At 42.3% G+C, this 14,267-nt stretch overlaps 1 pseudogene; it reads left to right on the top strand.

The window, feature by feature from the left end:
• Positions 1-13,014: 13,014 nt before the first annotated feature.
• On the top strand, positions 13,015-13,699 carry LOC106734551 (putative E3 ubiquitin-protein ligase TRIML2 pseudogene; annotated as a pseudogene).
• Positions 13,700-14,267: the final 568 nt, after the last annotated feature.

Here is a 14,267-nt window from a genome sequence, read left to right as displayed (position 1 = left end):
CAGTCCGCCCACTCAGAAAATGGGAGAGGAGATTTTTACACTCTCCTTCGGTCGTAGGACCCGCAGTCTGGACTCATATGTTTCTGGTTGGTCTGTGGCCAATTCTGATAATTTGGTATTTGCTGTAGAGTCCATCAGCCCACTCATGTGAGTGGAAGAGGAAGTTTGAACACTCTGCTTCAGTCGTAGGACACACAGTCAGGACCCATTCGTCTTTGGGTTGGTGTGGGGAGGAAATGCATAACCTCTGAGTGAATATGAACGTGACAAGCGAATTTGTTTGTGGTCTCACCATGCATTGCACTAGGAGACATGAATGGGTTTGCTTTCTGCAATTCCGTGGTGCTTCCAGAAAAACTAAATGGTGACATTACACGCTGAAGGACCCCTTCCCTCTCTACGTGTGTAATCTGGTGGGGAGGTTCTATATCCAACAGCCTATTGTCAAGGAAACATAAAGCCCGTGAGAGACATGGCCAGAGAAGATGCCTGAATGTTCTTCCCCTGGGGGAGGAGGGACACCCATCCTTCATTTGTTTTGCTACATCATTCATGGGAGGGAGGACACAGGGACAGCTGGGAGGGTTTTCCCTGTAGAGGAGGATAGGCAGAATAGATGTCAGGTCACGAATTTTGTCTCTAAAAGCTGAGACATGAGTTCCTTTCAACTCTGACAAAAGACGTCCTCCTGGAGCCTGTCTTAACTCTTCTACAAAGGCAACCCTGTGGAGCAAAACCTGCCCACTCTGCCTGAGAATGGAGAGGGCAGGCATCAATCTCTATACCTAGACCGCCCGTTCCCACCTCCTTGTCTACTCCACTGGTCATCCACCACAGGAGTACTCCCTTTTGCACCGAAGTTTCAGCCATTGGGGGGCCTTAAAGAGAGGCCTTCAGATACCCCATCACCATCCAGACTCTGCGTTTGCAGATGCTCTCCCCCACCAAACACCAAACTCCTCAATGCCCCCCAAAGATAAGAGACTCAGGACAGTCCCTCCTCCCTAGAGACTGAAGAACTGGCTCTCCTCTCACTCAGCCCTCTCCCAGGGACTAAAGACTCCTGAATCTCCCCTTCCCTACTGCAGTGCCACAGTGCCCTGCCTACTCTCTCAGCTCAGCTTCCCAAGGTCTTGTAGGCATTCAAGACAGTAGATCAAGGAGCTCAGCCCCTGCGGGACCCCCATGGCACTGCCCACTCACTCAGGGGTTTTCTCAGCCCCGTGTGGCCATCCAGGTCCTGATATACCACCCATTTGGAGCAGATAAACAATCCAGATACTTCCACTGGAGGGGCCTATACAAGCCCCACTTAGGATTTGAGAGCCTTGGCCACTTCCCCACATCTCTGCCGGTGCCATTGCCATGGGAGATCCTATACCCTCTACTGGGATTCTCCCACCCCTGCACACTATGCTTGCCACGCCCAGGCCCTGAAGCACTGTCCTGGGTATCTCTACCACCGCAGAGTTGGGTCTGTTCCCTGGAGCAAAGGAATCCCTATGTGCTGTGTTCCCCTTATACAGAGCCAGAGGACACCAGGTCAGTTGCTACATCTACCACTGACTGAAAACTCAGTCCCTCAAAATCATTGAAACCCATGTGCTTTGCACACATCCCAGCCAGAGCCTGAGGTCACCAGCACCCATACAACTGACTCCTGCTACAACTGTCCCTGTACTGGTCTCTCTGGTTGGGTCCCTTGCACTTTGTGCCCCATGGAAAGGATCTGAGAACCTCACACAGTCTACACCCCAGCCTGCTCCTGTACACAGCAAAATTGTATCACTGGACAAACACAGTCTCAACTATAAAGATAATCACAGATACTGCCTGCATACATTTCAGCTGCAAAAAACACACAGTGACCACACTACTGACAGCAACTAGAACCAAAGTCATACTGCATGGTACATCTACACAGAAAGTGTCTAGTCCTCAGAGAGAACATGGTGGCAGGTTGAGACTAGATGCATGTCCATTCTGATTCTTCTGTGCTAACTCCTAAAACTATGACCTTTATTTTGAGAGCCCTAGAGATGGGGGGAAATTGTGCAGACATGGTAAGTTGGGACACTTTTGGGGGTAGAGTTCATTATTTGTTCAACCTATACATGTTGTTTATGCGATGGATTTTGTACTTTGAACTAAAGAAAAGATGATGAAGACCAACTACCTAGATGAAGAGGTGGTAGACAGGCGTAAGAGGCAATTGCTACTTCCTATGAACAATAGTTTCAACCACATGACCAGAAATCAACACAGGAGCACAGAAACCAGGAAGACAGGAAATGTAACACCTCCAATGGAGCACAGTAATTCTTCAGTATCAGACTACAAAGAAAAAGACCCTTACAAATCTCTTCTCACCCCTGTCCCAGTCTCACCCAGAACAGAGACCTTTCAGAGCTGGGAAGAGGCGCCTTGATGGGAAGGTCAGGAGTGCTTCCCCTCCTCCCCTCTCTCCTGCCTTTGCTGCATTGCTCCCTCCTGCTCTCTCTCTCTCTCACTGGAGCTTTGGGTTTTTCCTTACCCTTCCAATGTCCTGGGGCTTTCCAGATTTCTTCAGAGATCTGACAATTAGGCAATAAAAGAAAATAACAGCCTCTGCAAAGAAATAGCTTAAAAGTAGGCTACTAAAAGTAGTAAAGCTTAGACCAGCAGATGGCATAAAGGTTACGTTGCTGGACTCTCACATCATCAACCATGGTTCGAGTCCCGGACCTAGCGACTTAAACTCACACCGGGTGCATGTGAGTGCGTGCCCAAGATCCTGAGAGGAGAATGGAGGAGAAGGGATTGTGGCCATCCCCCCTGGGGGGGTGATTTCTCACTTTCTGACTCTGCCCCTCTCTGTCTTTCTGGTGAGCGCACGTGTCCTACAGCGAAAACCTCTCAAAAAAAAAAAAAAAAGAAGTAAAGATAAAGTAATTATTCGACATCCTAAAAGAAATCACTAAGAGCGGTGCCATTTGGGTTTGGCATGATTTCTTAACCAGAACTTCTCAATTATTGTAAGCAATCTCAGAGACCACTAACAAAACAGAAAGACTTCGTGAAATCTTTTCAAATAATGTCATTTATGTCATGTTTGGGAGTCAGTTTCAAGAGCATAAAAATGAGGAAACCTCAATATATATTTTTAGGACCGTTTTCTTGAATATTAGACTCATTCTCAGTGTATCGATTTAGTGGTGCCTAGTAAGTGGGAACAATAAGTGTTCTGAGAGATTGCCCATGTCTTAGACATATTTGAATATGCTGCACCCAATGTAGTTCCTGGCTCTTGGCATTTGATAAATAAGTCATAATAATGAGCATAGCTCCCATTTATTGCACTCTTGATTGAGTCTCAATAAGAACTTCTCTACAGAGATTATCCCTTCTTTCTCTTTTTTATATAATTCTATGGGGACCTAACTTCTGGTTCACGCATGCACCTTCTGGCTGTGCCTTCATGCTGTGAAAGGAAAGAGCTCTCTCTTCAGACCTTTCAAAGAACACTGATCTTGTTCATGAAGGCCCCACTCATAGGATCTCAATGGGAGTCAGGTTTCAACACAGGAATATTGAGGAGACAGGAACATTTGGTCCATTGTATACAGTAACCAATGTGCTGTGGATGTTTGGAAGCTGACTCCAATTTACACCTGTGGGTGGTTAATGGGCATGCAAATTACCTGAATCTGAAATGATCATCTCAGAAAGCAGCCTTTTCTCTGTTAACACAAAGGATTTGTTGTTACGTAGAGGTTGACAGAAAGAGTGAGGTCAGTGGCATAAAGAACCGTGGTTGGGGAAAAGCAAAAGGTCCCAGGTCCCTTTGATGAACTTGGCATAAGTTACAGCAGGCCTAAGTCTCAGGGCAGCTGTGCTTTCCAGGTACTGGAGCTGCTTCCCGGGACCTCACTGCCCCTCTCTGCAGAGAGGACCATGCCCAGATCTAACCTCAAGACCAGGGAATCTGCCATAGCACCTCACTCTGTCCACCTTGCTGTAACTCTTTGATTCTCAGAAGGGACTTCCTCAGGATAGAAACACATTGTTCAAATGTCCTGCTTCCTCCCAGTGTGTGCGTTCCTAACAGGCCCCCACCCTTAGTATCTTTAAAACAGAAGAGTTTCCTTAGGAAATGAATTCCACAGAGGCTATTCAAACACAGGATCACAGGGGAAAAGGCAGCGCTACTGAGACAGGCTACCGACAAATTCTGAGAAAATGGAAAAAGGAATTTAGCTGACTTACTCTTCTAAAATACCATGTGCAAGAATGCCTGTGAACTCGCCTCCCTACAAAATTGTTTAGAAGGTACTAGAAACGGACATGTTATTTCTTCAATAATCCAGTAATTTGTAATTAATTTTCAAGTATTAGGAAGGGTTTTTTGTTGGTTTTTTGGTTTTTTTTTTTTTTTTTTTTTTGTCTGGAGCTTATCTTTGGGTGTACACAAACTATTTCAACAAATAATATCTTATTCTTGGACTTCTAAGTGGGTAGAAAATATTTTTACTCTGCTTTTTTTTTTTTTTTTTTTTTTGTCCTTCACCTCACTCTTGATCCCTTCCTTACAAAACAGCTATAATTTCATGCCAACATATTCATGTTGACTTTTCATGTTTCTATTGTTGGTCACATGGGTGGGGAGATGTGATGGGGAAGCAGAGATTTCCTTGTCGCCCAAAGCTCTTTCCCAGACCATTCAGACGTGCGGTATTCTGAGCATTCCTCTGAGGGACACCCACAGTTCTTTGGGAATTAGCTAAACTGCAGGGCTTTTCCTGACAGTTGAGAAAGTGGAACACCACTAAACATTACTTTGAAACCCTGAGGAAAGCAGAGGTGAACTCATACCATGTTGGAGAGAAGGAAGAAGCAAGCGTAATTACACTGTTGCCGTCCCATGGCTCTATGCACCATGCACAGATTCTTCCACTTGGTCAGCCTGCGGGCATTATTTTCAGTGAGATTTTGATCCTCTTATACACAAAGCATGGGTTTCATTTCGGCAGATATAGCCTGAACTGATAGAAGGACTATGAGAAAAGTGAGAGGTCTGCCGAGTTCAGGTACTTTCTTTCTTGTTTTAAGCATCATCATTGTGCTGGAACATGCTTGGTGAAGACATGCTTCCTGGGTAATTGTCATGGGTGAGAAGATTGAGAAACTCGGAGTATAGGGAATGTCTGGTCCTCAGAAAGAACACGGGGGCAGGTTGAGACTGGATGCATGTCCATTCTGATTTTTCTGTCCTAATTCCTAAAACTATGTCCTTTACTTTGAGAGCCCTAAAGACTGGAGAATACTGTGCAGACATTGTAAGTTGGGGCCCATTTGGGGGTACAGTTCTTTATTTATTCAACCCTTACCTGTGGTTTATGTGATGGATTTTGTACTTCGAACTAAAGATGATGAAGAAGAACCAAGTACCTAGATGAAGAAGTGGTGGACAGAAGGAAATGGGCAATGTGAACTTCACAATCATATAAAACATTCTGTGTTAAGAGTGACTGTAGAGACTACTGATAACACAGAGAAGGGCACCTCATCTTTTTCTCAGGAAATCAGGAAATAGGACACCTTACAGAGGAGCAGAATTTGGCGAATAAAGCACATAGAGTGGAATAGATCTAGTGCCTAAAAGAGGTTCCCAAATGTTGAGTTGACCTCCAAGAAACTTTCTTTTAGTTCATCATTTTGTAAGTGTAGGGCAGACTTTAAACATCATTTCAGTCAACATCCCAGGGGACTTCATATCTGAAAATATATTCAGGAATAAACTCTCAAATCTTTTGAAAGTCCATAATAAAAACAAAATAATAAAGCATGTCTTGTGCTTTCTAAATTCACATTCTGCATTATTTTACTTACAATTTGTCTTGGAAATTTCTTTGTATTAGTGAACACAGAGCTTCCCCTCTCGTTTTTCTTTTGTGACTGTGTCGTATTCCTTTAAAGGATGTCTCAGCTTTATCTCATCAGTACCTCACAGAGAGACTTGAACATTGTTTCTTTTCTCATTCAATCAAGATATTTAACATTTTTCTAAGCTTTTGGCATTGTAACAATCTCAAAAGAAATATGCTCTTAAATATCTATTTATAATGAACTATTTTAAAGAATTATTTATTTATTTTTAATTGTTATTATTGTTAAAATTATTTCTTCCAGGGAACCAGCAGTTAACGTAATGGCTATGTTGCTGGACTCCCACGTAGTCAACCGCGGTTCGCGTCCCGGACTCGGTGGCTTAAAATTCACCCCGGGCACGTGATCCCAAGAAGAGAATGGAGGAGAAGGGATTGCGGCGTGACCATCCCCCCTGGGGGGGTGATTTCTCACTTTCTGTCTCTATGTCTCTCTCTGTCTGTCTGGCGAGTGCACGCACCCTATAGCAAAAAAAAAAAAACCTTTCAAAAAAAATTATTTCTTCCATGAAAGAGAGAGAGGGAGAGAACTTCCCATAGGATCTTGACACTGTCATCTGCTAGCATGCCCTGTATCAGCCAGCACCAGGTTATGGGTCTCGTGTTATGTGTTATCACTGAAAAAGGGGAAAAGATCACAAGAAAACTTTTTAAAGTAATAATTGTTTTTATCTTGATTGTGGTGCTGTCTTCATCGGTATATGTGCATGTCCATATCAGAAACTGTATCCATTAAATATGTGCAGCTTTAAAAATATCTATTAAATCTAAATAAAGCTCTTAAAAGTATATAATACATCATTTTATAAAATACATGAGTTTTCTCATTTCTGTCAACCTAATAAAAGTCTTTGTAAGAGAAAAAGAAAAAAAAAACATATTTTATGTTACCAAAATTCAGTTAGGATGTGGAGGAGTCTCGGTTGTTATGAAATAAAGCGGGCCAATTGCACAGAGTTTGAAAAGCTACTGCGCATTGTCTTGAGTAGCTGAGGACCCACATACCTTGCACCCTAGGAATTCCACTTCTAGGTGTATCACAAAAAGAAAGTTTGTGTGCATGTGCACCAGGATGCACATATAAAAACATTTATCACAGCCAAGGTAATAAAAGATAAAGTAGAAGTCATATAAATCTCCATTAAAATAAATGAAGAAATGACTTGTGGTATATTCATGCAATAAACAAATAATTTATTGTAGGTTTTGACCTGGCTGGAGAAGAAGATTTTGAATGTTCCTGAAACAAAGTAATGACAAATGTTTGAATTGATTGGTATACTAATTACCTTGATGCGATAATAATTATGTACTGGGCATGAATCTCACCAGGAGTCAGTGTTGGCATGAAGGTGACCAGGACCTGAACAAGGGAGGAACCATGCCCCCTCCCCGAGGAGGCAGAGGAGGCAGGAGAGGAGCGGCAGGAGGGGAGCAGCAGGAGGGACTGACAGCCAGTGGTCCATGAAGCTGAAGTCAGGCAGGAGAAATCCAGAGCTGCCCTGAAGAGCCACAGCACAGAATTTGGAGTCAGGCTGCTTGGGTTCAAACTGCACAGTTCATGTCACTTACTGTCTGGGATACCTTGAAAAAAATAACGTACTGAATTCAAAACCTTCTTTTCAATATTATCAATGGATGAAACAGTAATTACTGCCGAATTCATTGGCACAAGCTAATAACAAATAACCTCTCCATATATTTTTATTATCTCGGATTAACGTGTAGTTTCTACAATGAACAATCAAAGCAATATATTGGTATGTGTCAATAAGCCAATTTTTTGGTAATATACATATTAACAACAAATACCTAAGGTAATTAAAATCTTTTAGCAAAAAAAAAAAATCAAGTCATTGCAAAATGTGCACTCTACTCCATTAATGATTATCATGTTAGTTATAATAAAATAAACCTTATAAAACATACGCACACCAAGTTCTTTTAACAGACCAGCATTTGATGTAATGGTTATGTTGCTGAATTCCCATGTAGCTGACCTCTGTTCAAGTCCTGGATCTGGTGGCTTAAACTCATACTGGGCACGTGTCCCTGCGTGCCCAAGATCCCAAGAGGAGCATGGAGGAGAAGGGATTGCGGCATGGCCATCCTCCCTGGGGGGATTCTTTCTCCCTTTCTGTCTCTCTGTCTCTCTCTGTCTTCCAGGCAAGTGCATACACCCTATAGCAAAAACCTCTCCCCACCATCCCCCCCCCCAAAAAAAAGAAAAGAAAAGAAAAGAAGAAAAGAAAAAAGAAAAGAAAAAGAACAGACTAACTCCATAAAATTTTTCTCCTTTTTCCATCGATGATTAGGATCAGTGTTGGTTTATGGGGGGAGGCATGACCCTTTTATTGCTTGTTAAGAGTAGGAGGAATTATAGAACCTGTTTCTTAGATTTAACATTAAAAATCTTCAAAGGGCTGTTGTGGTCTGAGCTGTGTGCCCTCCACACCAAATTCATATGTGGCTGTATAAACTTTCAGAACCTTAGAATGTGAGTACATTCGAATGTGAGTGCATTCGGGCCTTTAAACTAATAATGAACCATGCCAGCATCTTAACCTGGGACATCTGGCATCAAACTGAGAGGAAATGCCTTTTGCTGATGAGCCCCCGCCCCCATCTGTGTTACTCTGATAAGGCCCCTGACAAACCCAGACAGGACACCACCCTGCAGTTTGCTGGCTTTTCCTTTTGGTTTTGCTTTCTAATGTGAACCCAACTGAGAGATCCAAACCAAAACACTTTGAACTCTACATCAGATAAGTTGAACAGATCCTCTTAGATCATGCAGTTGATCAATAGTTTCCAAAAGTTACTCCCATGAAACTCACCCTAAGTAATGGCTGAATAGGCCCCGACTTCCTGTTTCTTGTGTACCACTGCTTACTCGATGCAGTTCTTGTATGGACCACACTGTCTGAAATGGTGTAGGATGAACTAAAACTTACAAGAATTTTTAACCGTTCATCAATGAGATGAGATCAAATGATCCCTTATAGAAACTATATAGCAGCTACAGATATTAAGAGTGAATAATGCAAAAATAAGCAAGAAAAGATCTGTTAGGATTTCAACTGTGAAACCTTAATAAAAATCTGTTGGATAATCACTATTTTTTCTTCCATCTTCCCAATTCCCATCAAGGAAAGTCTGAGGGCTTAGGGAGGAATGTTAGTTATAATAAAATAAACCTTATAAAACATACGCACACCAAGTTCTTTTAACAGACCAGCATTTGATGTAATGGTTATGTTGCTGAATTCCCATGTAGCTGACCTCTGTTCAAGTCCTGGATCTGGTGGCTTAAACTCATACTGGGCACGTGTCCCTGCGTGCCCAAGATCCCAAGAGGAGCATGGAGGAGAAGGGATTGCGGCATGGCCATCCTCCCTGGGGGGATTCTTTCTCCCTTTCTGTCTCTCTGTCTCTCTCTGTCTTCCAGGCAAGTGCATACACCCTATAGCAAAAACCTCTCCCCACCATCCCCCCCCCCAAAAAAAAGAAAAGAAAAGAAAAGAAGAAAAGAAAAAAGAAAAGAAAAAGAACAGACTAACTCCATAAAATTTTTCTCCTTTTTCCATCGATGATTAGGATCAGTGTTGGTTTATGGGGGGAGGCATGACCCTTTTATTGCTTGTTAAGAGTAGGAGGAATTATAGAACCTGTTTCTTAGATTTAACATTAAAAATCTTCAAAGGGCTGTTGTGGTCTGAGCTGTGTGCCCTCCACACCAAATTCATATGTGGCTGTATAAACTTTCAGAACCTTAGAATGTGAGTACATTCGAATGTGAGTGCATTCGGGCCTTTAAACTAATAATGAACCATGCCAGCATCTTAACCTGGGACATCTGGCATCAAACTGAGAGGAAATGCCTTTTGCTGATGAGCCCCCGCCCCCATCTGTGTTACTCTGATAAGGCCCCTGACAAACCCAGACAGGACACCACCCTGCAGTTTGCTGGCTTTTCCTTTTGGTTTTGCTTTCTAATGTGAACCCAACTGAGAGATCCAAACCAAAACACTTTGAACTCTACATCAGATAAGTTGAACAGATCCTCTTAGATCATGCAGTTGATCAATAGTTTCCAAAAGTTACTCCCATGAAACTCACCCTAAGTAATGGCTGAATAGGCCCCGACTTCCTGTTTCTTGTGTACCACTGCTTACTCGATGCAGTTCTTGTATGGACCACACTGTCTGAAATGGTGTAGGATGAACTAAAACTTACAAGAATTTTTAACCGTTCATCAATGAGATGAGATCAAATGATCCCTTATAGAAACTATATAGCAGCTACAGATATTAAGAGTGAATAATGCAAAAATAAGCAAGAAAAGATCTGTTAGGATTTCAACTGTGAAACCTTAATAAAAATCTGTTGGATAATCACTATTTTTTCTTCCATCTTCCCAATTCCCATCAAGGAAAGTCTGAGGGCTTAGGGAGGAAAAGCACCCCACCCAGCACCTGTGCAAGGGGGCTGAATTTTGGCCCCTAGTTGAAGAAGAAACTTCAATCTCTTTTTCGCAGACACGTGTGGGGTACACTGCTCTATGCCCCAAGCAGGGCTTCACAGCAGCCATGGGCTCATGCTCCTGACACGCAGTGCATCCCAGGGACATGGTGCGCCCTGCAGCCTGGCAGTCACCTCTGAATCAAGGAAAGGCACTGAGCTGTCCAGACCCAACACCCACAGGCTACCCCACCTTGAACCATAGCCCTTTGTGCCTCTCCTTGCCTTTGCCCACAGACCAGGGTGTTAGTTAAGGAAAGCATGCATGGAAGGCCAAGGTTAGGAGCAAACTCCTCTGGCTTTGACACTGCAGCCAGGGGGACACAGGCTTAGCAGCCCTCACTTACCCCTGGCACTCTCTTGCTCCTGGGAAACTGACTGTTCTTAGTAGCTGAAAATCAAGCCAGAAATAACAGCTGTTGGTTACCAGTTGAGAGAAAATAACTCTAAAGTACACTCTTTTCTTGTCAAGTTAACTGTTGTGGTTTTCTCCTGTTTCTAAGAAGGCAGAAAAACAGAGTTTGAGGGGTGAGGAGGAAGGAAAGTACACCTGGGTCCTCCACACTTGCAGCCGGGGAGCTGCTTTCCCCTTCGGAGTTGGCTTAGGGGTCCTTGGCCCCATAATTAGAACAGGCAGAGGGTGGGAATGCCAGACCAGCAATGGCGAGCTGCAGTGTTTCCACAGCTTCTTTGGAGGGACCTTTGTCTGGGGAGGATGTAGTTGTTTGTTTTTCATTTTGTGTGTGTTCCTTTGTTTTCAGTTTTTAAGACATTTTTCTATTTACTACAAAATGTAGATGTTTTAATAATATCCAACACCTCTAATATAGCACAGGGTCCCACTGGTGGGACGTACACTAGGAGCCCCCCAAGATCCCTTGGAGCCCATCAAGCAGGCTGCCTGGGGAGAGTGTGACAGCTCAGCTGGGACCAGGGTACTGGGTTCTATTCCACAGGTATATAGAGACTTTTAGGGTTTCTAGGCAGGTTCCTAGCTATGTCTAAATTTAATTAATACAATGGCAGGAAAATAGTGAGATAAAAGTAGGATGCTGGAGATAGGAGGCTGGTAAAGTGTGAACACACTTTCCAGTCCTATCCTCTGGACTATCTCAAAGGGTCAGTTAGGGACTTCCGTTCTTATCATTCATTCTATATCCACGAAGACATTTCTCAATTCTGCAAGGTCAAAGCTTGGCTCCTGCCTCATCGGGGATGCAGGCAATAGGAAGATAAAAAAAGACTTCTAGCCCAGACCCACAAGTGCCTTCTGCAGTGTTCTGTTCCTATTTCTTGTCCAGCCACACCAGCTGTAAGATCAGCTAGAAAAGTATCTTCTCCAGCTGAGTTGCTGTGAAGTCATCTTGAAAACTAGAATGATAAAATGTTCAGAGCTGAAAGATCTAGTACAACTCTGAAGACAGAAGCCAAAAAGTGAATGACAGACTTTTTTCAAGTCCTGAAATTAAACCTGACCGTTTCAACAACGAGCCTCCAGCTGAGCTAAGTGCAGTGCCCTCATAGTTCCCAAGGAGAAGACTTTGCCATAGGAGGAGCAAGGGCTCATGACACAAATGGAGTCCTCCCTCAGTCAAGGCAATCCAAGAAGTCTCTCTTCTCTCCTTATAGTGTTGAAGTATTTAAGGCTATTTACTTCTTCTTAGTTATAAAGTAACATTTTCACTATAGTTTAGACATGAAAGAAAATATTAGAATCATTCGCCAAGCTTCTATTGTTTGTAATTGTTTGAAAGAAAGATATCTTTTAAAACTACATTATATAAATTTGTCACAAGCATATGTATGATATTGATAAAAGAAGGATTTTTAAATGGCTTCCTAAGTTGTCAGAGTTGTTGGAGGTTAATCATGATGGAGATTAATTATTGATTTAACTAAAATTAGATGAATACATTACATCTTATTTTTGTGTATTTATTTATTTTTTAAATTTTGGGGCCACAGGTGACGTAGTGGTTAAGGGCAATAAACTCACTCATGGCCAACCGCAGTTTGGGTCTTGAACTTGGCAGCTTGCTTTCTCACTTCCTCTCTCTCTCTCTGTCCTTCTCTGGTCAAATTTAAAAATAAATAAACAAATAAGTTCAATTAAATAATTTAGAAAAAATTTACCAGAGAAGCATGGATTCTTCAGAGAGAGAGAAGCCTAAAGAGAGACATAGAGAATGAGGGAGAGAGAGAAAAGGAGAGAGAAACCCCCCCCCATAGGGTATGATCATGTCATAATTCCTTTTCCTCCATCTCTCCCACTTTTGGGGATTTTGGACATGCATACAAATATATCTAATGTGTTTCTCAAGCCTCTGGGTCTAGGACTTCAACGGCAGGGTTGACCAGATGGGATCCAACTGCCTTAACCATCAAGACATGGAGGCAGTCCTTAAATTACAGAACAGGCTGTCTAGCATCTTGTAAGCATCACTTTGTGTATGGGATACAGGGGGTGGCAGAAAAGTACAGGAAATTATTCCAGAAAATATTGAACACATTAAGGGAAAAACTTGAAGTAGCTTAAAGTATATTGGCTAATGAGCAAGAAAGAATAATAATGGTGAAGAATGCAAGATGTTCTTTGGAAACACTGAGTCATTTGGGTCATTACTGCTACCATATCTTGAGCCCACTCTTGTCACTGACCTATTTATGCCAAATAAGAGGAATGAGCCAAATACTAAAAGTATTTCAAAGAAACATAACTTTGGATCCTGAAACAGCTCAACTGTGCCTGATTTTATCAGAAGACCTGAGAAAGTTAAGATTTGGAAATACACAGCAGGATGTGCCTGGAAACCCAAGGAGATTTGACTGCAGCGACAGTGTTGTGTGTAGAAAGCTTCTCTTCGGAGAGGTACTACTGTGAGGTTGATGTGGAAAGGGCAACAAGGTGGCAGTTGGGCATATACCAAGACTCTGGAAATGGAAGAAGCAGCATACCCAACATTTCTGGCAATAAAGTCTTACCGGATCTGTGATGGGGATTGACTGTATCTTGTCAGTCTCTTCCCCTTTAAAAAAGGTCTCCCTAAGACAGAAAATGAACAAAGTTTGAGTTTTTCTGGGCTATGAGTATGGGCAGGTATCATTCTATAATGTGATGGAGAAATCCCTCATATATAACTTCTCTTGCCTTCCAAGGTGCTCTTTGGCTTATATTTTCTCTTTGTTTCCATGATACAGACATAAATTCAGACTCTCTCCTCACCTCAGGTTCCTTCCTGTGTTGTTGCTGTTAGCTCTTACTGTGTCTTTCTGTGAAATTCAAACCACAAAGGCCCAGAAAGTTAAGAGTAAAACTTTGGGAAAGAATTTATATAAAGTAACCCAATGACAGACTTCTCTTTTTTTAAATCTTTTTTTAAAAGAATTATTTTATTTAACTTTATCTATTTACTTGTTTGTTTGTTTTAATTTGACCAGAGAGGGACAGAATAAGAGAAAGAGAGAAAGCAAGAAAGCAGCAAGTCTGTGGCTCAAACCATGTTCAACCATGTGGGAGTTCCAGTGTCCTTAACCACCATGCCACCGACCAGCCCTCCTCAACGAAAGACTTCTATGAGTGGGAAAAAAATTCTCCCAACAAAGAAAATCTCAAGATTAAATCGATGACTTCTCTGCTGAAGCTTACGAATCCTAAATTTTACAAAAGAGCTAATGCCATTTGTTCTCAAATGATTTCAAAGGATCAAAATGAAGAAAATCATCCCAAATATATTTTATGAGGTCACCATTATGCCGATACCAATGAAAGACAAGGACACAACAACAACACAAAACTGCAATTCTGTATCTCTGGTGAATGTA

This window comes from Tupaia chinensis, unplaced genomic scaffold (assembly GCF_000334495.1).
Source record: "Tupaia chinensis unplaced genomic scaffold, TupChi_1.0 Scaffold000023_1, whole genome shotgun sequence".
In the NCBI taxonomy this organism is placed as follows: Eukaryota; Metazoa; Chordata; class Mammalia; order Scandentia; family Tupaiidae; genus Tupaia; species Tupaia belangeri.
Note: the sequence above shows the minus strand (reverse complement) of the source record. Positions and strands in the feature narration are given on the sequence as shown.